This window comes from Rhincodon typus, chromosome 26, assembly GCF_021869965.1.
Source record: "Rhincodon typus isolate 14 chromosome 26, sRhiTyp1.1, whole genome shotgun sequence".
NCBI lineage: Eukaryota > Metazoa > Chordata > Chondrichthyes > Orectolobiformes > Rhincodontidae > Rhincodon > Rhincodon typus.
This window is the reverse complement of record NC_063357.1, coordinates 10977616-11004082: the sequence shown is the minus strand read 5'-3', so window position 1 is coordinate 11004082 and position 26467 is coordinate 10977616. Positions and strand designations below refer to the sequence as shown.

Sequence of the window (26467 nt, the reverse complement as noted above, 5' to 3'; positions counted from 1 at the left end):
GCGCAGTAGGGCGGTGCCCAGTTTGACAGCGGTTGGGGCGCGCGCGTTTGAGTTAATTTGAATGTGAGTCGTCCTGCTTGGAAAGATACTTTTTTTTAAAAAAAGTCTACTAAACGTTATGTCAAATTTATTTTCGAGTATTATTTGATAGTTTTGCATCTGAAGGGATGAAAATGTCTTAAAAGGTTCTTGCTGCAGTTCCTGCCCACAACTCTCTCAGGTACATCATTGATGCTGCGTCCTTCTGATGTCTGGAATTGAAAAAAAATGAATTTTGGTTCCAATTTCCATCACTTGCCTATCTCCAACTTCTGGCTTCCATGACAGCTCTTTTCATTTCTGTGGATAAGCTGATCACAGAAATCCATCACAAACCCACTGACTCCCACAGTTGCCTTCACTATACCCTCAGACTTTGCCTGCTAAAAGGACTCCATTCCATTCTCCCAGTTTCTCCTTGCATCTGTCCTGATGATGCCATCTTCCGACAGTGCTGGGGTGGCCTCAGACGTCCAATTTCTCCCAATCTGTGGTCGACAGTGACCTCAGTCATATCTAACATATTTTCTGCTCTTCTCCCTTCTCTCCTGTCCCACAAGAAAGATAGGGTGCCCTCTTGTACTCACTTTACACCCCACCAGCCTCTGCATCCCACAGATCATAAACTGCTATTTCTGTTAATTTCGAGCAGCATGTGACTGCCAGCCACCCATGCTCCTCCCTTGTCAGCATTCCACAGGGACTGTTCCCTCTGGTCTACTCCTCTTTCACTTCCAACACTCTCCACATGCCCATGGCACCTTCCTATGCAATTGCAGAATGTGTGTAACTCACCCATTTTCCTCCTCCCTTCTCACCATCTATAACCCCAGACAATTTCCAGATGAAGCAGTGCATTTCATTCAATCTGGTACTCTGTATTCACTGCTCATAATATGGTCCCCTCTACAATGGGGAGACAAAGTGCAGATTGAGCAGCCACTTTGTGGAACACCTATTCTCCGTCCATAAAAATGACCCTGAGCTTCCAAATGCCTACTACTTTAACACACCACCACATTCCCATCCTCACATTTCTGTCTCAGTCCTAATGCAGTACTCCAGTGAAACTCAATGCAAGCTGGACAAACAACACCACATTTTCCACCTATGCACTTTACAGCCTTCCTGACTCAACGTTGAGTTTAACAATTTTAGAATATGAACACCTCCCCAATGTCTCTTATTCACCCCATACTCCCAGGCCCTGTCCTGTATGCGTTGCTGCCCACATTGCCCACCCAATCCCTGTTTTCATCTCTTCCCTGGCTTACTATCAACAATTCCTTTGTCTGCTTCCTTTTTTTCCTCTTGCTGGGCCATCTCTGTCCCTCTCTACCCCACCCCTATCACCATCATGATCATAAGTATCAATATTTCCTGACTGCTTTCAGTTCTGGTGAACGCTCACTGGACTCAAAACATGAACTCTGTTTTCTGTCCACAGATGTTACCAGACCTGCTGAGTTTCTCCAGCAGTTTCTGTTTTCATTTGTTTCAGACCTGCAGTTCTTGGTGTTTTTATATGTCTTAAAGATTGTTTGTTTGTTTTTGATGAGGGTGTGTGGAATGTGATCAAAATTATGACTATACTGAAAACATCACCACCTTGACCAAAGGTGGTATGGGTTATAGGACAGATGAATCAAATTTGCCAGTATCAGCAAATTGGTAAAACAGTTTAGGATTAATGATTAAAACAAATGAAATCATTGGAGTCTATTGATTGGCCAATTCAGTGGAGAAATAGAAAAGGTTTCCTGTTTGATTTCTAACCTGCACTGTAGCTAATTTCAATTGTGGGTAGGACAGTTCTGGATAGTCTTTGGTTTTGCTGTTTAGATGCTGACTTTCAATTGCTCAGGACATCCCATATATCCTTAAACCACTAGGTAACTGATGGTCCCAGTTGATACCAAAACCTACTCTTCCTGTTGCTGCTCCCAGCCAAACAACACCTTCATTTCCTGTTTTCAAATCCCTCCATTACCCTTGGCCATCTCCACCTTTATAGCAAGCAGGATGGAGTTTAAAAAAAGAAGTTTCTTCTTATAACTGTAAACGCCATTGCTGAGATTGTACATAGACCAGTGTTTAATTTTAGTACCTTGCGTAAACAGAGACATAATTACATTGCAAGTAGTTCAAAGAAGGTTCACAGGGTGGATTCCTGGGTGAAGAGGTTGTCTTCGCAGGAAAGGTTGAGTGGGTTGGAACTAATGAACATGAGAGGTGCCAGAAGACTGGAGGCCAGCTAATATAGTACCATAATTCAAGAAGAGTGGCCAGGATAAAGTGTTAAGGAAAGTATTCAAAATTATTCTGAGGGACAGAATTAATTTCCATTTCTAGAGGCAAGGGTTAATCAAGGATATTAAGCGTGGGTTTATCAGGGGAAGTTCATATCTGATAGGTTTGATTGAGGTTTTTTGAGCAGGTGACCAGAATGTGTGGATGTATTCTACTTGGACTTTGGTAAGGCTTTTGATAAGACCTCACATGGAAGACTGGTCAAAAGGTAAGAGTTCAGAACAATTTGGCAAATTGGATCTAAAATTGGCTTAGTGACAGGATATGGAGGATAACGGTGGAATGTTTTTGTGTCTGGTAGCCTGTGTCCAGTGGCATACTGAAGTGTTCAATGCTGGGTTCCTTGCTGCTTGTAGTGTATGTTTATGATCTAGATGAAAATGCAGGAAGTTTGATGAGTTCACAGGTGACTTGAAAATTCACCTGCTAAATAGCAAGGAGTCTTAGACTACAATATAGGCAGGCTAGTCAGGTGGGCAGAACATTTGCTAATGGAATTTAATCCTGAAAAGTGTGAGGTGATTCATTTTGGGATGACAAAAAAGACAAGGGAGTACACAATGAATTGAAAGACCCTAAGAAGTACTGAGAACCAGAGGGACATTGGTGTACATGTTCACAGATACTTGAAAGCTACAGTATAGGTGGATAAGGTGGTTAAGAAGACATATGGGATACTTGCCTTTATTAATTGAGGCATTGAATACATGACAAGGGAGATTATGTTGGAATAAAACAAAGAACTGCCCAAGCTGGAGATCTGAAAATTTAGAAAGCGCTGGAAAAGCTCAGCAGATCAGGAAACATCTTGTCCAGTGACCCTTCTATATAAGACATTCATTAGGCCACAGCTAGGAGTACTCTGTGACACTGCAGTTGCCACATTATAGGATGAATGTGAATGTACTAGTAAGGATGCAAAGGAGATTCACCATGAAGTTGCTTGAGCTTGAGAGTTTCAGCAATCCAGAGAGACTAGATAGGCTGGGCTTGTTTTCCTTACAGTAGAGAAGACTGAGAAGCAGACCCGATTGATCTCTCTGTTTCTCCTTACTCTTTTAAGGGACTGCTCAAAATGTATCTCTGATCAACCTTTTCTAATTTGTTCTGATATCTAGTTTTGTTGTCACTTCTGAGCAGTACTTGGTGGAGTGGGTGGGGTGAGGTGGAGAGAAATTGAGGTCTTGTGTACAGTAGATAGCATCTCTGCCACTGACACAGAAGTTCTAGGTTTACGCCTTTCACTTCAGACTTCATGGCCAAGGAAGGTTTATTCATAGGGAAGGCAAACAGTTCACGTATCATCCTGCAAATCCTTCCAAAACAACAATGTCAGATGATAAGAGTGGGAGAGATTCCTGGTCAACCATGCAATGGAAATAAATGGGAGTCTGTACCGTCACTGTCAAATATTTCAGACAATAACGTGCATGTATAAGTGCATATTGCCACAGCAGCCCAGATGCTGAGCGAACAAAAATATTCTACCATTTCAGTATTTGCAACATGTTCACAAATTGAAGGTATGAATGTAAATCTAAGTTGTAGATGGGCATTGATGAACTGGAGGTGCTTATGGAACTAAGGAGGGTCAAAGAGGACCATGAATACATTTAAAAATTCATTGGAATTACTTTTCAGTTGGAATTCATTGGAATTTTTAACCTGAAGCTTTGGAGGGCTGGCCTATATGTTTCTAATAACAGGTGTAATGAGTGAGAAGTCCTGATGGAGGATGCAGTATAAAGACCAAAATTCTGTACTCAAGCACATGAGAAAACATCTCGTCAAGACCATTCAGTAAATTTCAATCAAATCACCTGTCACTCTTCATAAATCCAGTGAAAACAAACCCAGCCCATCTAATCTTTCCTCATAAGACAGCCAGCTCATTCCAGATATCAACTTAGTGTCTCCTTTGAATAACATCCAAACATTTACATTCAACCTTAAATATACAATGTTATGTCACCATAGTCCCAGAGGACCATAGGGCTGCTCTCATAAGAGAGAGACAACTGATGGTGGTTTAACCTGAGAGTTACCACACTTCAGGTGAGGGGCGAGATCGAGAAGGTGGAACCTTCATGATGGCCTCAGCTGGAATGGAAATTGAACCTGTGCTGTTGGCATTACTCTGCATTACAAACCAGCCACCCAGTCACCTCCGCTAACCAATCCCTCTCAACCTTGAGTAAGGAGACCGAAACTGCATAAAATATTTGAGATGTTGTTTCATCTATACCATGTATAAACGAAAAATAATCTCCTTACTTTTCAGTTCCAATTGTAGTAAAGGATTGCATCCCATTAACCTTCTTAATTATTTTCTGTACCTGCATACTATCTTTTTGTGAATCATGTACTGGAACATTGAGATCCCTCTGTACCCAAAGTTCTGCACTTGTTCTGTGTTTAAATAGGGCTTTTTTTTTTTTATTCTTCCTACCAAAATGAACAATTTAACAATTTCCCACAATATACACCATCAGCCATAATTTTGCCCCATCACTAAACATATCTATATCTGTCAGCAACCTCCTTGTGTCCTCTGCACAGCACACTTTGCTGCCTATCATCTATGATCTAATTAAAAAGCAGGACAAGCCTAAAGGGTTGCAATTCAGTTCATCAGACTAGGACTCGTTCCTGGCTTGTATGTTGATCAACAGAAAGCACTCTTCTGCATGAAATTATTCATAAAATGTCAATACAATTGAGAGATGAATCATTCATAATACCCCAGGTGTGTCTCACCAAAGCCCTGTACAATGCAGCAAAATTTCCTTAGTTAACTCATCCAATTGAGATTGCTTGGATTAAAACTGGAAAATGCTAATTCTGAATTGTTATCAGAAGTGAGATTTCATCTAAGTGACTTCAGAGATCAAAGCTATTGCTTATTGTGGTCAGCAAACTCTCTTTGGATACTGAAGAATTTCATGCATTCACATAAAAATCTCTCATCTTCAAAAGAAAGTGAGTGATCTTTGTAATTTTGTTTTGAGTTGTATTGACTAATGATTGATTCGTGGTTCCACAGTATAGGTGTTACATAGAAATAACTTGTGATACAGAAGGAGGTCATTCAGTCCATTATGTCTAATGTACAGTTAAAAAGAGGGGGGGTATGGTGGTTCATGATTAGCACTGCTGCTTCACAGTGTCAGGGACCCAGGTTCAATTCCAGTCTGTGTGGAATTTGCACATTCTCCCCGTGTCTGTGTGGGTTTCCTCCAGATACTCAGGTTTCTTTCCACAGTCCCAAGATGTGCAGTTAGGTGAATTGGCCATGCTAAAATTGCCCCTAGTGTCCAGGGATGTGCAGGCTAGGTGGATTATCCAGGGGAAATGCATGGTTATAGGCATAGGGTTGGTGTGGACTCGAAGGGCCGAATGGCCTGCTTCCACTCTGTAGGGATTCTATGCTTCAATGACAGATCCAGCTTAATCTCGCTACCCAGCTCTGGATCCTGAGCCGTTAGGCATACAGAACATCAAAGGCACATGCAGGTTTTTTTTTCACTGCCCTCTGAAGCTGTGAGTTCTAGATCCCCTGACACTCCCTGGGTTTAAAAACAAAGTGTCTGCTCAATTTGCCTTGAACCGTTCTGTCAATTACTTAAACTTCTGACCCATGATTATTGACCTCTCTGTAAAATGTGGTAAAGAAAATAGACAACAGAGCCAGTAGCTATTTTCAAATATTTTTCGTTATCTTCACTTCTCCTCACACTCTGGTCCCTACCTCGACTTGAAAATATTAAATTTGTTGGGATATGATTTCATCCTGAGGGACCTTTCAGCATTGGCAACCAACTAGGATTAGGTGTCGACAAGTGTACTTTCTTCTGATGGTCCTAGACTATTATGTAATGAGAAAGGAATAATTGACAATCTAGTTCTGAGAGGCCCTTTGGGCCACCATAATATTATAGAATTCATCATCAGTGACATAGCTGAGTCTGAGACTAGTGTCTTGAATGTAGAGGAAATTATGATCGTATGACGCTTGAATTAGCAATGATTGATTGGGGAATGTTACTTAAAGAGATAACAGTGGAAAGATGATAGCAAACATTCAAAGAGTGCATGAGTGAATTGCAACAATTGTATATTCCTGTCTAGTGTAAAACTAAACAGGAAAGGTGGCCAAATGTTGGTTTACAAGAGAAATTAGGGATAGCATTCAATCCAAGGAAGAGTCAAACAAATTGTTCAAAAAAAAACAACAGACCTGAGGAGCGGGAGTAGCTTAGAATTCAGCAAAGGTGCACAAAGGGATTGATTAAGAAAGGGAAAATGGAATATGGGAGTAAGTTTGCAGGGAACATAAAAATTGGTTGTAAAAGTTTCTATAGTTTTGTGAACAGAAAAAGATTAGTGAAGACAAATGTAAGTTCCTTACAGTCAGAAACGGGTGAATTTATAATGGGGAACAAAGAAGTGGCTGACCAACTAAAGAGATAGTATGAACTGAAGAAGGGTCCCGACCCGAAACATCAGCTTTCCTGCTCCTCTGATGCTGCCTGGCCTGCTGTGTTCCTCCAGCTCCACACTGTGTTATCGCTGACCAACTAGATACATGTTTTAATTTTGTATTCATAAAGGAGAATGCAAATAACATACCAGAAATGTTGAAGAACACATTTTAATGAGAGGGAGGAAATAAGTACCATTAGGGAAATAGTGTTGGGACTGAGGTCGATAAATCTCCAGGGCTTGATGATCAACTTCCCAATCTACTTAAGGAAATGGTCCTAGAAATAGGAGTGCATTGGTGATCATCTTCCAATATTGTCTAGACTCTGAAAGGTTCCTACAGATTGGGCAGAAGTTAATATTTATCCCTGTATTTTAAAAGGGAGGTAAAGATAAAACTGGGAATTATAGACTAGTCAGCCTGATGTTGGCAGTGGGGAAAACTGCTAGAGTCCATCTAAAAGATTTAATAGCAGATCATTGAGAAAACAGTTGCAGGGTCAGACAGAGTCAGCATGGATTTAAGAAAGGGAAATCATGCTTGACAAATCTGCTGGAATTCTTTGAGGATGGAACTGGTAGAGTTGATAAGGGGGAGCCAGTGGATGTGGTTTACTTGGACTTTGAGAAGGCTTTTGACAAAGTCCGACATAAGAGATTAGCATATAAAACAAAAGTGCATGGGTCTGGAGGTAGTGTATTGAAATGGGTAGGTAACTGTTTGGTAGACAGGAAGCAACGAGTAAGAATACATGGCAGGTAATGACTAGTGGGGTATCACAGGAATCAGTGCTCGGACCCAGCTATTCATATTAATGATTTAGATGAGGGAACTAAACGAAATAGCTCAAAATTTGCAGTTGACACAAAGCCGGGTGCGAGGATGAGCTGTGAGGAGAATCTAGAGTGGTTTGGACAAGATGAGTGAGTGGGCAAGTGCAGTATAATGTGGATAAATGTGAGTTATCCATTTAGGGAGCAAAAACAGGAAAGCAGATGATTATCTGAATGGCAATAAATTGAGAGTGGAAATGTGCACCATGACTTGCGTATCCTTGTACACTAATTGCTGAAGGTAAACATGTAGGTGCAGTAGGCAGTCAAGAAGGCAAAGTTGGACTTTGTAGTGAGAGGATTTGAGTACAGGAACAGGGATGTCTTGCTGCAATTATATAGGATTTTAGTGAGACCACAGCTGGAATAGTGTGTGCAGTTTTGGTCTCCTTATCTGAGGAAGAATATTCTTGCTATAGGGGGAGTGCAGAGGATGTTTATCAGACGGATTCCAGCGTTGGTGGGGCTGGTGTATGAGGATAATTAGTTGAAGAGGTTGAATCAGCTGGAATTATATTAGCTGGCGTTCAGAAGAATTGTGAGATGAGGGTGGGGATGGTGGAATCTCACAGAAAACCAAAAAAATTCAAACTATACAGGGTAGATGCAGCAAGGATGATACCGGTGGCAGGGGAGTCCAGAACCAAGGGTCACAGTCTAAGGAAGTGGGTAAACCAGTTACGAGAATATTTTTTTCATCCAGAGAGTGGTGAGCCTGTGGAATTTGCTACCAAAGAAAGGAGTTGAGGCCAAACATTGTATGATTTCAAGGAGGTGAATTTTGCGCTTGGGACTAAAGGAATCAAAGGTTGGAGCGGGGTAAAGCTATTGAGGTGGATGATCAGCCATGATCAAAATAAAAGGTAGAGCAGACTTGAAGGGCTGAATGGCCTACTACTCCTATTTTCTTATGTTTCTATGAGTCACAGGAACATAGTTGTGTAAGAACTTTTCTCTTCTGTGACCTAGCTGCCCAAATACAAACTTGATTGCAGTCAGCTAACACGTTACTGATCAATAAGCATATCTGAGGCCTTTTGGACCATTGACAGTACCAGATGACATACAATAGCTGTTTTCTTATAAGTAACACAACAAGATTTTCTTTTTGAAGAAGAGCAGGACAAATGTTAGAAAGTTACAACAAAATTTGTGGCACAATAGACAGTGAAGAAGGTTTTCTAAGATTACAAAGGGATCTTTATCAATTGGGTCAATGGGCTGAAAAACGGCAGATGGAGTTCAATTTAGATAAATGCGAGGTATTGCATTTTCGTACAACAAACAGGGGCAGAATGTATATAATTCACAGTAGGGCCTTGGCAGTGTTGTCGAACAGACGGACCCAAGAGTTTAGGTGCAAAGTTCTTTGAAGTTTGCGTCATAAATAGACAGGATGGTTAAAAAGGCGTTTAGCACGCTTGTCTTCATTGCTCAGTCCTTTGAGTATAGGAGTTGGGACATCATGTTGAGGTTGTACAGGACATTGGTGAGGCCTCTTCTGGAGTACTGTGTCCAGTTCTGGTCACCCTGTTATAGGAAGGAAATTATTAAGCTAGAGAGGGTTCAGAAGAGATTTACCAGGATGTTGCTGGGTATGGTAGGGTTGAGATATAAAGTAAGGCTGGGACTTTTTTTCACTGTATCATTGGAGGTTGAGAGGGGATCTTACAGAGGTTTATAAAATCATGAGGGGTACAGATAGGGTTAAAGGTAGGTGTCTGTTCCCTAGGATGGGGATTTCAAGACGAGGGGGCATGTTTTTAAGGTGAGAGGAGAGAGATTTAAAAAAGATGAGGGGCAAAATTTTTACGTAAAGGGTGCTTCGTGTCTGGAATGAGCTTCCTGAAGAAGTGGCAGATGCAGGCACAGTTACCATGTTTAAAAGACATTTGGATAGATATATGAATAGGAAAGGTTTGGAGGGATATGGGCCAGGAAAGGCAGGTAGGACTAGTTTAGTTTGGGATTACGGTTGGCATGGGGTGGTTGGACCGATGGGTCTATTTCTGTGCTGTATGATTCTGAGATACTAATTTGATCGTTTCAGTCCACCATCCTAGGTTAATTCATAATTTTTAAAAAAAATACTTAATTAACTGTTGCAGTGTAACATAAAATAATAAAAATGCATTAAGACTAAGTGAGACATTTCAGATGAGATTATAAGCAATTACACAAAAGTATGTATCAGAATTTTATCTTGGTTCAAATGCAACAAATTATAGTTGTATAAATTTGAATATCAGAGGTGGTGACTTGGGACTTATCTCGTTTTAATTCAAATTTATAATCTCAAAGAACTAAAATGTATTTATGGGACAATGTAGTCGCGATTAACATTCCTTACTTTTAGTGGTGAGTTAATTTGCAAAGCAAATGTATTGTTTGTGGACAAATGTTAAAAAGATTCTTATTTGTTTAAGGTCCTATTGTAAATATTCTCTATTAATTTAAAGAATTTCAGAAACTCAAACCAGACATCCACTTTACTTCTTTTGGAGTCCAAGGGTGTAGATCCTGGGGTTTTGTTGGATTTTCAGCCCTTCGGTTTTTCCCAACACTTTTTCTCTGCTAGTATTAATTCTTACATGCTGTCCTATTATTAGCCTCTTAGCTATCTTCATCGTCTGATACGTAATCCATGTCTGTTACTGTGTCACAAAATATTGTTCAAAGCCTTCTCTTTACTCATTCCCCCTTCTACTCTTCTCCCTTTTGTCTACTTTAAAAACTCTATTCCAATCTGTTTTTATATTCGAGGCCTGTTTACTCTTACATTCTGTTTTTTATTCTTTATCAACTTTTTGATGGCCATTTCATGATTTCCAAAAGACATTCTATTCTGAGGTTGACTACAATGTGCAATGCTATGAACTACTTTCAATCTGACTCTGTCCTTAACTTCTTTCATAGCTTGGAATATATGCTTCTTGTTTTTGTTTCTTAACATACATTTTTGTTGACAATATAGAATTGTTTCTTTAAAAGTTTCTTCTATTTCTATATTATTATGTCTTTGCCTAATTACACAATCAATCTAGTCAGTTTTTTCTCAGACTGATGTGATTGGTTTTAAGTTTAAGATTTTTGTTTGGCACGGGAGTATGTCAGCATTCAAGCTTGATATGAAACTTTTATTATGATTTTTTTCAGCAATTCTTTTTCTGTTGGTGTTAATAATTAACCTTGGATCATTGCGCAGTACTAGGTCTAAAACAGGTTTATCTTTATTTGATTCCACAAGACATTGATCTAGGAAAATAACCCCAGAAAAGTATTCTACAAACTCATCTTCCTGACCACCTTTGCCAATTTTGATTGGTCCAGTCTATAACAGCAAAATTCCCCCAAATTTTTACCTTGCTTTTGTTACAAAGTCCAAATATTTCTTGCTTAATGCTCTTTCCAATGTATATAACTACAGTTAGGGGCCACCCTGGTGATTCAACTTCCTGACCTTTTGAAAAAAAAACTTTGGATTAATTGTGAAGAATGGCTTGTTTTTCTGTATTTTTTCCAACTTGGTGTAGCTAATCATTAAATTTGAGACGTTTAAAATTAGAAAAAGTGCCATACTATATGCACAAACATGGTAAGTGGGGTGGAAATCACGTGTACATTGATGAGGATCCACATTTATACAAAATTAAATATCTCATTTTGTACTTACAATGATAAGTTGTTTAAGAGCATAGCTTGTTTTTATCCCAACCTGTTCAGGTTCGACTGGCGAAAGGGAACAGAGACCTGTCTTAAAACAGATTACAATTTAAAAAAAAGACATAGAAAGGATAAAATCAGAAAAAAAATCGAGAGGAATTTTGCGTACTTAGCAAAAATATAAATGTCACTCGACATTTCCCTAATGTTGCCTGCTATATCCATTGGTTCAACATCTACATAGATAACATTTCCAAACTTTTGCACTGTAAAGCCATCAAATAAATTACGCATGTGCAGTACTCGCGTTTTGTTGACCGGAGAAGGAAGTCCTTCCGGGTCGTGCTGAAGGGTTTCTGTGTGCCTTTGCCGAGGCATGTGAGTTTTCTTCAATGTTTTCAAACTCTGGAGGTAATTGTTTAGTGCGAGGGTAAAACTCTAGGAAACGTGTGAGAAACCCGGTTATAAACTAGTACTAGAATTAGTGCGCTAGCCAAGCATCATTGTTAGTTTTAATCATAAAATCTGGGAAATCAGCAAGTTTAACCCACAAAGTGTCATACCGACCCTGTCAAATGTATTTCAAAATTATTCACGATATTGTTAGACTTCCATTGTTTTTAAATTAAAATACTTCATCTTAAATCTGAAGTAATTTAAGATGTTAAGTTTTCCCCGTGTTAGGTCCTCCATTTTAGAATCCCTCAGTTCGTTCCCTTTCTTCACGGCAATTTGATCTCGTTTGTTTTGCGGATTGCACATGATATTACAAAGGGTTTGTTGTGAGTTCTTGGTAAAGTCTGGATTAAGGGACAACTACTTTAGGGATCTATATCACTGTTATAGGAGAATAGGAAGCATAATGTGCAGTGTTGTCTCCTAAATATCTTCCTCAAGTTCAGTTCATTAATCAAGCATGTGCTTGCTGACCTGTGTTGTCTTCTGGCCTTACTAAAGCAATGATTTTAAAATTCCCATCCTTGTTTTCAACTCCCACCAAACCTTTACTCTCTGTAATCTTCTGCAGGCCAACAGAGATGAGTGTCCTCCATGAATTCTGGCGTCTTGACTTACTCAAATTTTGATTATTTAGCATTGTTGGCCGTGTGTTAGCTGGCCATGCCCTACCCATTGGAATTCCTATTCTGACCCTCTACTTCTACTTGTCCTTCAAAATGAAAGAAACTTTAATAGTGCCAAATTTTCTTAACCCTTGCATCCTCAGATAATACAGGTTTTTCTCTGAAACTGAAGGAAGAGCAGGGAAGAATTGTGAACGATTTGTGACATAAATGTGAGTTTGATAGAAAAAAATACAACTTCAACTTGAAGTTTTGTGATATTGTACGTGAGAGACCAGAAGTTGTGTCTTTGAGTTGTTGCATTTGTCTCAGATTGGTAGTTTGGAATTGGAAGACCATCAGAAAATGAAAGCATAACATATATTCTGTATTTCTCACTTATGTTCATTGTCTATGTGGCAGCGTTTGCAAGGAAATTAAGGAAGTTCAGTTGCATTTTCATCATTTTAATTGTGACTGACTGTCATTTTTGATATCTTTCAATAAAACTATTCCATTTATCGCCAAGGTTGCCAGAAATTCTTTACTCTCAGTGCCATCTTCTGTTTTCATCCAAAGTCAGGGTCTACATTCCTGCTATTCATGCAATGTAATTGAGAAACTTCAAAGTGAAGGAAAATTGTGGGAAAAGTGTAATGAGAAGGAAAGGTGAAGTGCCTATTTGCAAAATCTCAACAGCAATGGAATGCTAATATGGGAAATGATTTTTACTTGTTGGTCTTGATTGATATTTACTTGCATCTTACCCAGATCTTGAAACTCTACCTATATTGGTATTGACACATCCAAGATAAGAGGACACCTTTTGACAGTTATCAGCGCAGAATAGTTATGACTTAAGCTATCTGAGATGGTTCCTGTGATTAGAACTGGAGGTGATAAAATGGTTCATTTAGCAGTTCTGATGCGAAAATTTGTTTTACGTTAGGGAAAATAGATGTCTATAAAGCCCATTGCTTTAATGCCAAATGCACCAGTCTCTCTGATTACTACCCACACCCCCATATGTTGTTTTAACTTAGAGTTACTAAGGTGGTCTCAGGCATTAAGGAAATGTGCGTAACTGAGAAATAATACGGAGAAAAAGAATGTGGAATTTTCCCTACTGATTGGTTTTAGGAGGTAACGGTATGACTTTCAGTGATATTTTTCATTAGTTTACTTGGTATCTAATAACCCTGAGCTATCATACGTTAGAGGCAATTGGGCAGAAGCAGAGGCAAGAGGAATTGTTGTTTTTCATGATCCCAACAAATGGTTACAAGTTAATGATACGTGTTTATAATGGCAGCAGCTAGTTTCCTCACGATAAATTAGCTCTTCATCTATTCATAATACTTGCAAAAAAATGTGCTATCTTTCTTCCCTTGTTTTAGGATGGCCCTTAACAAATCTATGCATCCAAGAAACCGATATAAAGACAAGCCACCAGATTTTACATACTTGGCATCAAAATATACAGAGTTCCAGCAGCACGTTCATACAAGCTTGACTGGGAAAGTGAGGTATGCTAATATAAAAGAGAAATTGCCCTACTGGTATGAACTAGCACTTGTTTCACTGTCTGACACAATCTGTACACCTGAAAAGTATGTTGTTAAATTGTTTTAGTCTTTGGTAAATGGATTTTCATCTTTTCTGTGTAACTCAGAGTCATAGAGATGTATAGCATGGAAACAGACCTTTCGGTCCAACTCGCCCATGCCAACCAGATATACTAGATAAATCTAGGCCCGTTTGCCAGCATTTGGCCCATATCCCTCTAAACCTTTCCTATTCATTTACTCATTCAGACACCTTTACAATGTTGTAATTGTACCAGCCTCCACCACCTCCTCTGGCAGCTCATTCCATACACACACCACCCTCTGCGTGAAAAAGTTGTCCCATAGGTCCCTTCTAAATCCTTCCCCTCTCACCTTAGACCTACGCCCTCTAGTTCTGGACTTCCCCACCCCAGGGAAAAGCCTTATCTATTTACCCTATCCATGCCCCTCATGATTTTATAAACCCCTATAAGGTCACCCCTCAGCCTCTGAAGCTCCAGAGAAAATAGCCCCAGCCTATTCAGCCTCTCCCTATAGCTTAAACCCTCCAACCCTGGCAACATCCTTTAAATCTTTTTCTGAACGCTTTCAAAATTCACATCATCCTTCCTATAGCAGGGAGACCAGAACTGTACGCAGTATTCCAAAAGTGACTGAACCAATGTCCTGTACAGCCGCAACCTGACTTCCCAACTCCTATATTCAATGCACTGACCACTAAAGGCAAGCAAACCAAATGCCTTCTTCACTACCCTGTCTCCTTGTGATTCCACCTTCAAGGAACTATGAACCTCCACTCCAAGGTCTCTTTGTTCAGCAACATTTGCTAGGACATTTCCGTTAAGTGTATAAGTCCTGCCCTGATTTACTTTTCCAAAATGCAGCATCTCACGTGTATCTAAATTAGACTCCATCTGCTGCTCCTCAGCCCATTCGCCCATTTGATCAAGATCCCGTTGTACTCTGAGATAACTTTCACTGTCTACCACACCTCCAATTTTGGTGTCACCGGCAGAGTTACTTACCATACCTCCTATGTTCACATCCATATCGTTTAGATTAATGATGAAAAGCAGTTGAAGAAGTGCTTTGGAAATTGTCTACAGTTTAAACAAGAGTATTATATAGAAATGTTGCGATGGTAATGGGTACTTCCATTTGTTGTTTATAGGATGGAAAATAGGGCTAAACAGGCAATTTTGCTAGTTAGCAGGCTGTAACAAACCGACAAAAAATTGGACCTTTGTTCCATGAAAACTTGCTTTCTAACAAACACTTATTTTTGAATCGATCAGCTGGAGACTCCAATTGCTTTTCTTGAACATAAACTAAAGCAGTATTCCATCAACTTGAGATTGCAGCCGAAGGTGGCTATCCACAGTGATGTCACTGTAATGTCCACGTGCCAACACCATTTAAATGAAGTTTGTCTGTTCACAAAAGCCCACCAAAAATAATTATCTCGTGATTGTGAATGAACCACATTCCCTAATCCATTAGTATATAGTCCAGACGTTCATTTGATACTTCACATGGTAGGGGAGAACATTAGATGTAACCACTTGGACAAGGGGAGCCTGGCTGAGAAGGGATTCCCAGGCAGCATCTAATCAAATTACAAATACGATACGCTGATCATGACCTTAAGTGGATCCCTAGGCAGTTGGAGAGAGATCATTTGACAGACAAACCTTTTGTGTGTGTACACAACACAACAATCACCTGAACTGCAGAGGAAACAAAACCAGAGTGGGTTTCCTTTTCTCTCTCTTATGATCACTGTGCATAACCAGTTAAAGAATTGCTAGAATCCAAATCATCAGGGGATTGAGTGCAAAGCATCTGTGTTTGCTCCCAATGCAAGGTTAGATAAGAAAGCAAACTGTGAGGATGAAGCAAAGAGTCTGAAAGAAGATAGAGATTAGGTGAGTGAGTCAGAACATGGCAAATTCACTATAACATGGGAAGGTATGAAGTTATTCATTTGGAGAGGACAAACAGCAAAGAAAACTTTCAAACAGTGAGAGACTGGGAATCAGAAATCAGAAGGATTTTTCATGGTATAGTTCTGAGTTAAGACACTCTATGGCTTGGAGGATAATTAGCATGTGGTGGCATTCTCCTGTATTTGCTACCATTAGCCTTTTCATTGCTAGAGGTTATTGGTTTGGAAGGTGATGTCAAAACAGCCTTGGTGAGTTGTTGGAGTGCATCTTGTACACACTGCTGCTACGATATATTGGTGGTCAAGGGTGGCAGGGTGGCTCAGTGGTTAGCACTGCTCCCTCGTAGTGCCAGGGACCCGGGTTCGATTCCACCCTCCGGTGACTGCCTGTGTGGAGTTTGCATGTTCTCCCCTTTCTGTGTGGGTTTCCTCCGGGTGCTCCAGTTTCCTCCCACGGTCCAAAGATGTACAGATTAGATGGATTAGCCCTGCTATATTGCCCAGAGTGTCCAGGGATATATAGGTTAGGTGAATCAGCCATGGCAACTTTGGGGTTACAGGGATAGTGTAGGGTAGGGTAGGGGAGTGGGTCTGGGTGGGATATTCTTTGGAGGGTCAATGTGGACTCGCTCAGCCAAATGGCCTACTTCCACATTATAGGGATTCTATGAATGCTCAAGATAGTGGTGGGGTGCTAATCAAACTGGTTACTTTGTCTTGGATTGTGTCAAGCTTCTTAAGTGTTATTGAAGTTGTATCATCTGGTTAAGTGAATAGTATTCCGTTACACTCCTGACTTATGCCTTGTAATTATAACAATATTGTAAAATGATGGTCCCTTTAAGAATGAACCAAGAGAAGAATACTCGAGCTCACTACTATCTACATCTGAGGAAGGGTCCCCAGACCTGAAACGTTAACTCTGATTTTTTTTCTTCACAGACGCTGCCAGACCTGCTGAGCTTTTCCAGCAACTTCTGTTTTTGTTCCTGATTTACAGCATCTGCAGTTCTTTTGGATTTTATCGACAAATATAAGTTTTGCTGAATATTTATCCTTGAAAGCTGTGCCCCTTTATGACAAAAAATGGTTGGTTTTAAGGGCACGAGTCGTACAATGGTAGTATCTTTACCTCTGGACCAGGAGACCTGGGCTCGGGTCCCACCTACTCCAGAGGTGTGTATTAATCTTTCTGAACAGGCTGATGAGGAAATATCTAAAGCGTGTGTTGTTTGAATATCTAGGCAAGTATATGAGTTTATTTTAAAGAAAAAAGAGCTGGTTTCTCCTAGTAAGGATGAGGGACTTGGTATGAAATGGCAAAATCCTGTCCTGTGGGCTGGAGGCCTGGGTTCAAGTCTCACCTGATCGAGAGGTATGTCATCACATGTCTGAAAAGGTTGTTTGAAAAATAATTTCCCCAGTTAGAGGAGTTGATTATAAAGGGGGGACAACAGTCTGGAATTTGGAATCAATAATGAAACAACAAAACAGTTGTGGAACATAGATTGACTGCTGCTTTGGTAAATGAATGACTAGCAATATAACAGGTTGACTGTAACATGACTGAGGAGACAGAAGGTGAATTTCAGAGCACAAAATTTCCAGTGCTGACTTGACCCATAGTATTTATATTGCTGGTCCAATTCAGTTTCTGGTTAATGATAACCCTAACGATCATGATAATAAATGCATTCAAAGAAGGCTGCCATTGAACAACAAGGTGAGACATTTAGATTCCCTCTTGCTGGAGATTCTCATTGTCTGGCCTTTGTGTGTTACTTGTTACTTATCAACCCAGGCCTGGATGTTGTTCAGGTCTTGCTGGATACGGATGTGGACTGCTTTTGTATCTGAGGAGTTGTGATTGGTGCTGAATGTGTTTTAATCATCAGCAAACACTCCCACTTCTGACCTTATGTTGAAGAGAAGGTTACTGTTGAAGTACCTGTAGATGGTTGAGGGAGTGTAGGCTATGAATCTACATAAAGTATGTTAAGGGACAGATACAGCAAGCAATGGGAACGGCAAGTAATATGTTGGCTTGTGTTACTAAAAGATTGGCGAGCAAGACTAAGGAAGTCATACGGCAATTATAAAAGGCCTTTTATATCGGTGAAATCATGCCTGCACCATCACGTATAGCTTTGGTCCCCTTATACAAAGATAGATGGACTGTAACAAAAATTCACTGAACTGATGCCTGAAGCGAGACAGTCATCCTTTGAGCAGAGATTAGGTAAATTAGGCCAATCTCTGTTCAAATTCAGAAGAATAAGAGGTGATTTAATCAAAAACATGTAACCTTTCAAGCCCCTTAAGAATTTCATGTGGGAGCATGTTTTCCAATGGTGGGAAGCCCAGAACTACGAGAGCCTGGAATCCGTAAAACTTAAGCCATGTAAGACTTAACATGAGGTGAAGTTTCCTCTTTTAAGAGTTTTAAAACTTGACATCTCTACTGCAGAGAGTTGTAGGTGCTTAGACTTTGAGTGCGTTCAAGATTGTAATTGATAGAAATTTGAGTGTCAAAGGATTTAAGGGATATGATTGATCAGTGATCTTAATTCCACCTTTTCACTCAATCTTGAACATATTGAATGGCTGAGCAAGCCTGAGGGGCCATTCCTGCTCCTGTTTATCATGTTCTTAACAAGATCAGTTTTGAAGCAATGTCTGCATCCTGCTTTCCAGCCAGGGTTATAAGGAAGAACCCTAGCTGATGTGTCCTCTTACTAAGCTGAGTTTGGTTGCACTACATCTTTGACACCCCACAAGAGTTTAGCTTGTTGGGATTTTAATATTGAATCTTCCAGTGTGTGCTCATTAGTTAAATGAGCTTACCATAAAGTACTTGCTTTCAGTATTTTCCTGTTTTTAAATTCTCTTCCTTTTCAATTACTGTCCATTTTCTCAGCTTCTCGTTGCACTGGTCAAAGTGCTCAGTGGTAACTGATTTTGTTCACCCTGAGTCAGTACCTTTGTTTTGGAAGCTGGAGGACAGGGTGGACGGCTTGAGTGTATTTGGAGACTTTGGGTTTTATAAAATCTGAGATTTCCTGAAAGGTCCAGACAGGAAAAAAATACTGTTTGAACTTTAACAAGTATTGTTTCCAATTTGTGTTTAACTAGTCTTAAATTGAGTTTCTAAATTTGCCATGGGAAAGAAAAACTGTTCAGTATTGTCAGTTCCTGTCACCATGCAGTGATCCCTGCTGAAAATATGAATGTTAAGATGTCTTCATGTGAAGATCGAACTTTCATAATACCTGTGGTGGAATAGCACAATAACTGACTGTGGCTGAAGTTGCGCATAAAAAGTGGCTAGCAACAAGAGGTATTTGCCATTGAATTTTAGAGCAGTATGTCAAATTTCTAACCTATTCTTGCTTTATTTTAGTAACTTATTAAGTCTATTGTTCACTAAATTAATATATTTACTAATGGTAAATGAGTTATAGTTCATTATTACTCTCTCCAAGGTGGTCGGGCTGCTGCTCAGTTATTTAAAAGAAACCAGGATAAGAAATAATATTGGTCAGACACTGGCAACAATCCACAAACTGGCAATTTCAACCCAGGTGTAAAAATTTCCTCATTAAAATTGTATTGAGCTCAAGTTGGAGGATAAGTCAAGAGTAGCCTCGTGTAGTCCATTCATAATTGTGTCTCTTAGGTAGTGTCCTCGACTCTTAAGTCTCTTCCTTGGTTCTAATATATTTTCCTTTCTTATAACTTCTAAGCTGCAAATGTACATTGTTAATTGGCTGTTGCTATAGTCAGCATATTGAAGTGGATAATCATAGTAATATTCTGCTCTGAGTCATTCTTTTTCAGGCCTTCAGTATTTTTGTCCTCTTTCATTCTTCCCTTCTTGTAGAATCTTCAAATTTTAAAAATTCAGATGTAGAAAAACTCGAGTCAACTGCTTCCTTCCTCACCTCATTTCTTTTCAATCTAAAGTGTTCTCTTAATGCATGGACCTTAGGTCATAGCAAGGTTTCCCATTTTAAAAAAATGTAAATACGTAGACCTTGAAGTTGAGTATAAATCTTTCTTTGTTGAGTTTAATCCTGCCAAAAAAAAAATCTTCAGTTATGTACATTTTTTGTTATACAATATTTCCAAGAGCAGAAAGAAATGAACAAATCTTGGTATGCATTCAATATGAACCGTTCTGTATCATAAATGTCCAGCTGCCTTAAGGATGGCATATGCTATTTATATGGACACAAAATCATTTCCATTTGGGATATTTTTAAAAAGAATGAAGATGGATTATTTTGTACAATTGTGGAATATTGTAAAATAAGATCTAACAGTGTTTTTTGTCTTTAAAAATATCCAGATGCCAGTATCTGATTCCACAAACCAGTGCTTGTCTCATTTGTTACTGCATTAAATTGACAGAAGCCAAAATTTTTGGACACCTTGTGACATTAAAATAGATTCAATTTTCTTAGTTTAAGGTACTTTACATAGTTCTTATAATGCAACATTTTTTTAAAAACCTTATTTAGATTTGTGTTTTCTGGTTTGTGGGGGGAAAAGCCATTGAAGATAGCAACTGTCAAGTGTGCTTCAAGAACTGTGTGAATTAATAGATATTACGTGGTTCAAAGACTTTTCACTCGACAAGCAAATTGACAGACAATCAATCCCAATTTGTTTGCCTTTGCCTTTTTCGAGCTGTCTGTAGAAACTGTGCCATAACAGATGACTTAACTAATATTTTCCCTCTGTTCCAGTGGCCAGCTTGATTGGAAAAACATAACTGGACAATCTCTGAAAAGTCTGTAACTTAACATTTTCTTTCAGTTTTAAGCCCTGTCAAATTCCACCATATGTAAACGGGAAAGCATGAGCTATTCCACTTATCATGCTCATAAGTGGCCCCATTCCAGCTAACATCCACTGGCTTCAGGCCTAATGGCAGCATATTCTTGTTTGCAACTGCAGCAAAGCTGTCAAGTGCTTTGTGCCATTTGCTCAGTTGGCTATGCTTTTCAAAGCTATGCAGTCTTATGTCTCCCCTTTCTTGAGGTAGGGGCAAAAAGAAGCAATGTTACGTTCAATGTGCGCATATTTGAACAGACAGGCTTGCTCTTGAAGAAGTGAGGAAACGTTGAAGCCAAGATTGATTCCCCCTTCATCCCTAGCCAGAGGCACTGATTTTGTCAAAACTCAGTCTTTGTTATTGCATTATGGTGGTTTCTCATCCTATTAGTTTTAAATATAGTGAGAAATATTTATTTATTATTACTGATTTCTGTAATAAATACCTTGGATCCCTCCCATCAACTAACAGTTTTAAATTACATTAGATGTAGATGAAATTCAAGCCTATAACCAGAGTGAGTCCATGTGTCAGCTGGCAATAGCATGGTTAGTGTCAATGTCACCACATATTTACCAGGTTACTTAATCTTCTGTCTATTTGCTGCACTGTGTTAAGTGGATGCCCTCAATTCTGACTGGTATTGATTATTGTTTGCCTTGCCTCTAATCCTAACCTCCATAATGGGTCAATAGTATCAATTCACATCAATTCACTGGACATGGCCTTTGTGAGATTGCCGAGAAATCATATCATTCAAGAAATGGATAAAAGTTTTGAAAATATAATAAGACAAAATAAAGCAAACACTTGTAAAAAACAAAATCACTCAAATTATTTTGAAGTATTTGTATCAGCTGCCACCCCTCAACACAGGAAAAACCAAAAGTAATTTGGCCACCATCTGAAAGTGAAAGACATGTTCATGTTTTGCGAAAGATCCTGTTTTAGATACTGACTGATCAGGCCATTTCCTCATTTTTAGTTCAGATCTCAGCCCACACTAGTGGTGGGTGAAGATTTACTCCATGAATCTGTAGCTTTTGTTTCAGTAACGGGCTCTGTTTACTAAAGCTAAATGACAGTGAGTTCATTGTATAAATAATTTAGCTATTTACTTGAAATTTGGACATTCGTTTCCATATTGCTGTCTTCCTAAATGTTAACTTTCTTAAAAAAAAATCAATAGCAAAAGATGATGCCGTACTTGGCTATAAAAGAGGAGTTGAAAATCATTTCTAAATCCATTTAAAATATAAGTACAGGTAACTATATTTCCATCAAATAATTGGAGAATCAAATTGTTGTTTATCTTGCAACAAAAAAAGACCTGGTAAACAACCGCCTTTCTTCCCCTCATGATGTGGAGAACAGCCTAGAGCTGCTGAGGGAAATACAAGTGTTTCAAAATAAGATGTAAACATGCAGACAAAAGGACCATAGTTCCAAATGCTGAATGATCAGCCTGATATCTCCCCCAAGGGTCCATTCCTCATGACTGAATTTAGATTTCTTGATTTCAGGGAATGGGCGTGGGGGGGTTGGGGGGGAGCGTGGCGCACGCGATTAGTACTGCATCTTGCTCTCGTCTCTTTTGTTTTGGAAAATCAGATCGGTGTTCTGATCCTCCTCCAGGCTTACAAGCAGAGATTGAAACATGTGGACCCAGTACAGAAAGTAGTGCAATGTTGGTCTGAGGCAATGGAAGGCCTTCTACGGGACTACTTAGAGTCAGTGGACGAGTCCATGTTCAACCTAAATGAGTATGCTACTGCCATTACGGACTTTATTAGTAAGTGTGTAGAGGATGGCGTGCCGAAGAAGTTAATCTGAATGTTCCCAATCCATAAACCATGGATGAATCAGGAGATCCGCTACCTACTGAAGTCCAGGTCTGAGGTGTACAAGTCAGGCAACCCTGACCTATACAGGAGATCCAGGTATAACCTTTATAAGGACATCCGAGATGCCAAGAGGCAGTACAAAACTAAACTTGAGACCCAGACCAACCACACAGACACCCATCATTTGTGGCAAAGCTTACATGACATAACAGGCTATAAAGTGAAGTTGAACAGAATCGCAAGCAACAGTACATCCCTATCCAGTGAGCTCAATGCATTCTCTTGCTTTGAACAGAAGGTTGGTGAAATGATGTCACCTGTCCCAACAGCCTCAGATGCACCTGTACCTGTGGTCACTGCCACAGGCATTACATCGTCCTTCTTGAGAGTGAGCCCCTAGAAGGCGACTGGCCCAGATGGCATCCCCGGCCGTGCACTCCGATCCTGTGTGGACCAGCTGGTGGTAGTATACGCAGACACCTTTGTCCTCTCCTTACTATGATCTGAAGTCCCCACCTGCTTCAAGAAGATCACCATCATCCCACTGCCCAAGAAAAGTCATCCTGTATGCCTCAATGACTATTGTCTGGTGGCTGTGACCTCCATAATTATGAAGTGCTTCAGGAGGTTGGTCATGGCTTACATCAACTCTAGCCTACCAAATTGCCTTGATCCTTTGCAGTTTGCCTACTGGCGCAGCAGGTCCACACCAGATTCCATCTCCCTGGCCCTATGCTCATCTGGATAACAAGGATATCTGTTTCAGGCTCTTGCTTAGTGACTGCAGCTCTGCCTTCAACACCATAATTCCAAACGGTCTCATCTCCTCTTTCTGTAACTGGATCCTCAACCTCCTGACCCATAGGCAACAACACTTGCTCCACCAAAATCCTCAACACGGGCGTGTACAAGGCTGTGTACTCAGTCCCTTACTATACTCATTATACATTTAACTACGTTGCTAAATTCCTCCCCACTTCATTTACAAGTTTGTTGACAGCACCACCGTTTTAGGTCAGATCTCAAACAACACGGAGACAGACTATGGGAAAGAGATTGAGTGCCTAGGGGCATGGTGTAAAGACAACAATCTCTCCGTCAACGTCAGCAAACCGTTGACTTGAAGTGGGGTGGAAGGCACACCCCTATCTGCATCAATGGTACTGAGGTGGAAATGGTAGAGAACATCAAGTTCCAACAAGTGATGATCACCAACAACCTGTCCACCCATGTCGACGCGATGGTCAAGAAAGCTCAACAATTTCTCTACTTCCTTAGGAGGCTAGAGAAACTCAGCATGTCAACAAGGACTCACCAATTTTTAGACGCACCATAGAAAGCATCCTATGTCCAGATGTAGGAACTGCAGAGAGTTGTGAGCCCAGTCTATCACATGAGCCAAGCTTCCATCCATTGACTCCATCTATTCCTGCTGCCCTGGGAAAACAAGTAACGTAATCAAAGACCCCTCCCACCCCGTTTATACTCTCTTTCACCTTCTTATGTCAGGCAGCAGATATAAAAGTTTGAATACACGTATGAACAGATTCAAGAACAGCTTCTTCCTCGCTGTTATCAGACTTTTGAATGGGCCTGTTAAATGTGAAGTCTGATCTCTCTCTCCCCACCTTCTCTGCGGCTGCAACACTGTATTTTGCACTCTGTTCTGCTACTCTGATGCACTTTGTATGGTACAGTCTGCCTGTATAGCACACAAAACAACATGTTTCACTGTATCTCGGTACATACTCCAACAATAAATCAATCAATTCCCAGTAAAATCCACACTGATTATTTGTGGCATAGGGCTTTGAGTAGGCACAGGAGCTTTGACTGGCTGAGCAATCTTCAGGGCCAGACTTAATGTGCCCATCATAAATGGGGGAAATTACTTTCACTTAGCAGTGTGCTTAAGTTGTAAAACATCCAGGATTGTAAACTTCTGTGGAATCTATTTATAGAGAAGTATTAATTAATTTGCGGGACAATATGGAGATTAAGAAATGCAGCCTTAAAAACTCATTATCAGAAAAGAAAAAATTCAAGAAAACATTACTGAAATCTTAGATTATTATGTGCCGCCCATAAATATCAGGATTTCCCTTCACTAAGTGATTAGCACTGCTGCCTCACAGTGCCAGGGACCCGGGTTCGATTCCATCCTCGGGCGACTGTCTGTGTGGAGTTCGCACGTTCTCCCCGTGACTGCGTGGGTTTCCTCCGGGTGCTCCGGTTTCCTCCCACAGTCCAAAAATATGCAGGTTAGGTGGGTTGGCCATGCTAAATTGTCCGTAAGTGTTCAGGGATGTGTAGATTAGGTGGGTTATGGGGGATGGGTCTGGGTGAGATGCTGTGAGGGGTGGTGTGGACTTGTTGGGCCGAAGGACCTGTCTCCACACTGTAGGATTTGATGATTCTATGATATAAGGTGATAATCAAGATATTCCTTTGATGGAGAGTATCATTGGTGCAACCATGACAGAACTAAAGTATTCATACAAATTCTATTTATAAGATGGCAGGCAAACATGAAAATGATATGCAGGAAAAGACCATCAAGCATATCTTGCCCACTTTCATGATGCATCAAACCTCATGACTAAACGCTTTTCCCCAGCTACACCTGCAGGAATAGGTTTGCACAAGCACTATTTGACTTTGGTACAGTATTGCCTGAGAATTGGTTGGTATTTTGATCATGTTTATCAGGGTTGAGGATATGGTAACAAGAGTAAACCATTTAGCGCCTCCCTTTTCTGCTGTTCATTTGACACTGATGTATGGTTGATCTGTATCTCAATTTAAGTGCCCTCTTCCTTATACCCTTGCTATTCTGACAAAATTCTATTGATCTTCCTTGAAAAGTTGAATTCAAACCTCCCTTGAGCAAGCACAGCTCTTGGGAAGATAGACTTCTGTAAATTCAGTACCATTGTCTGAAAATGTGCTTCCCAAGTTAACTCCAGAAAACAGATTTAAAACTGTCACACTTTGATCAGGCTTCGTCACCAAATAACTTGTCTGTATCTACACTGTTGAATCATTTTATTATCTTAAACACCTCAATCAGATCACCCTAATCTTCTAATTGAAAGGATACAAGTCAAGTTTGTGCAACCTGCCCTTTTGAGGTCAGTATCATTTTGCTGAATTTGCACTGAGCGCCCTTCAACACCACTATGCCCTCCCAATGGTGCAATGCACAAAATTGAACAGTTTTCCAGTTTGGGTGTGACCATTAACTCTTCACAACATAAACATAATTTCCTCCCTTTTGTATTCAGTATCTTTAAGATGGCATGCATATTTTTGATTAGTGTTATACCTCGGTTTAAGTTGATTTGGCATGCAGACACCAAATACAGCTAGTCTACAGTTTCTAATCTTTACTTTTGTTTGGACAGTGTTGAGATAGTAGGATGATTTTCATTTTTTAAAAACTTCTTAATTGACTGCAACAGACATGCTTTTTTTTTAAAAAAAATGTTTTAAACCACATCTTGAGAACGGGCCCAGCATAGGTTTTCTCTCATATGTTCTTTTTATAAAGAAGAATATTTATTTTCTTTACACCTGAATACAACTGCAACAGCATTCACTGGGAACGTTTTAGAACTCGGCAAATGATGACCAAGAACTGATGAAGAAAGGAAGAAATATGAATGTAAACTAGCAAAAATGCACAACAATGGATATAAAAGTGTCTATAGGTATATAAAAGGAACATATTAGCAAAGACAAATGTTGGTCTGTTGTAGATAGAGACTATAATGTGAAAGAAGCACTGATCCTTGCAATACCTCATTAGTCACAGCCTGCTAATCTGAGAAAGACTTGTTTTTTCCTACTGTTTTCTTTCCATGAAACAATCTTCAATTCATGCC

At 39.8% G+C, this 26467-nt stretch overlaps 2 long non-coding RNA genes across 5 annotated transcripts; one reads left to right on the top strand and one right to left on the bottom strand.

Annotated features, from left to right (window-relative positions):
• Positions 1-112: 112 nt before the first annotated feature.
• On the bottom strand, positions 113-11669 carry LOC125486189. Of its 2 annotated transcripts, none has more exons than XR_007264874.1 (3): positions 11498-11669; positions 11339-11419; positions 113-251 (listed from the first exon to the last, which is right to left on the bottom strand). It is a non-coding gene; the product is annotated as an uncharacterized LOC125486189 (long non-coding RNA). The 2 variants fall into 2 exon arrangements; XR_007264873.1 differs by having other exon boundaries at positions 11339-11415; positions 11498-11666.
• On the top strand, positions 11638-24594 carry LOC125486190. 3 transcript variants are annotated; one of them, XR_007264877.1, is made up of 3 exons: positions 11638-11739; positions 13787-13915; positions 20251-20371. It is a non-coding gene; the product is annotated as an uncharacterized LOC125486190 (long non-coding RNA). The 3 variants fall into 3 exon arrangements; XR_007264875.1 differs by lacking the exon at positions 20251-20371 and adding an exon at positions 22375-24594 and having other exon boundaries at positions 11645-11739; XR_007264876.1 differs by lacking the exon at positions 20251-20371 and adding an exon at positions 22351-24296 and having other exon boundaries at positions 11645-11739.
• Positions 24595-26467: the final 1873 nt, after the last annotated feature.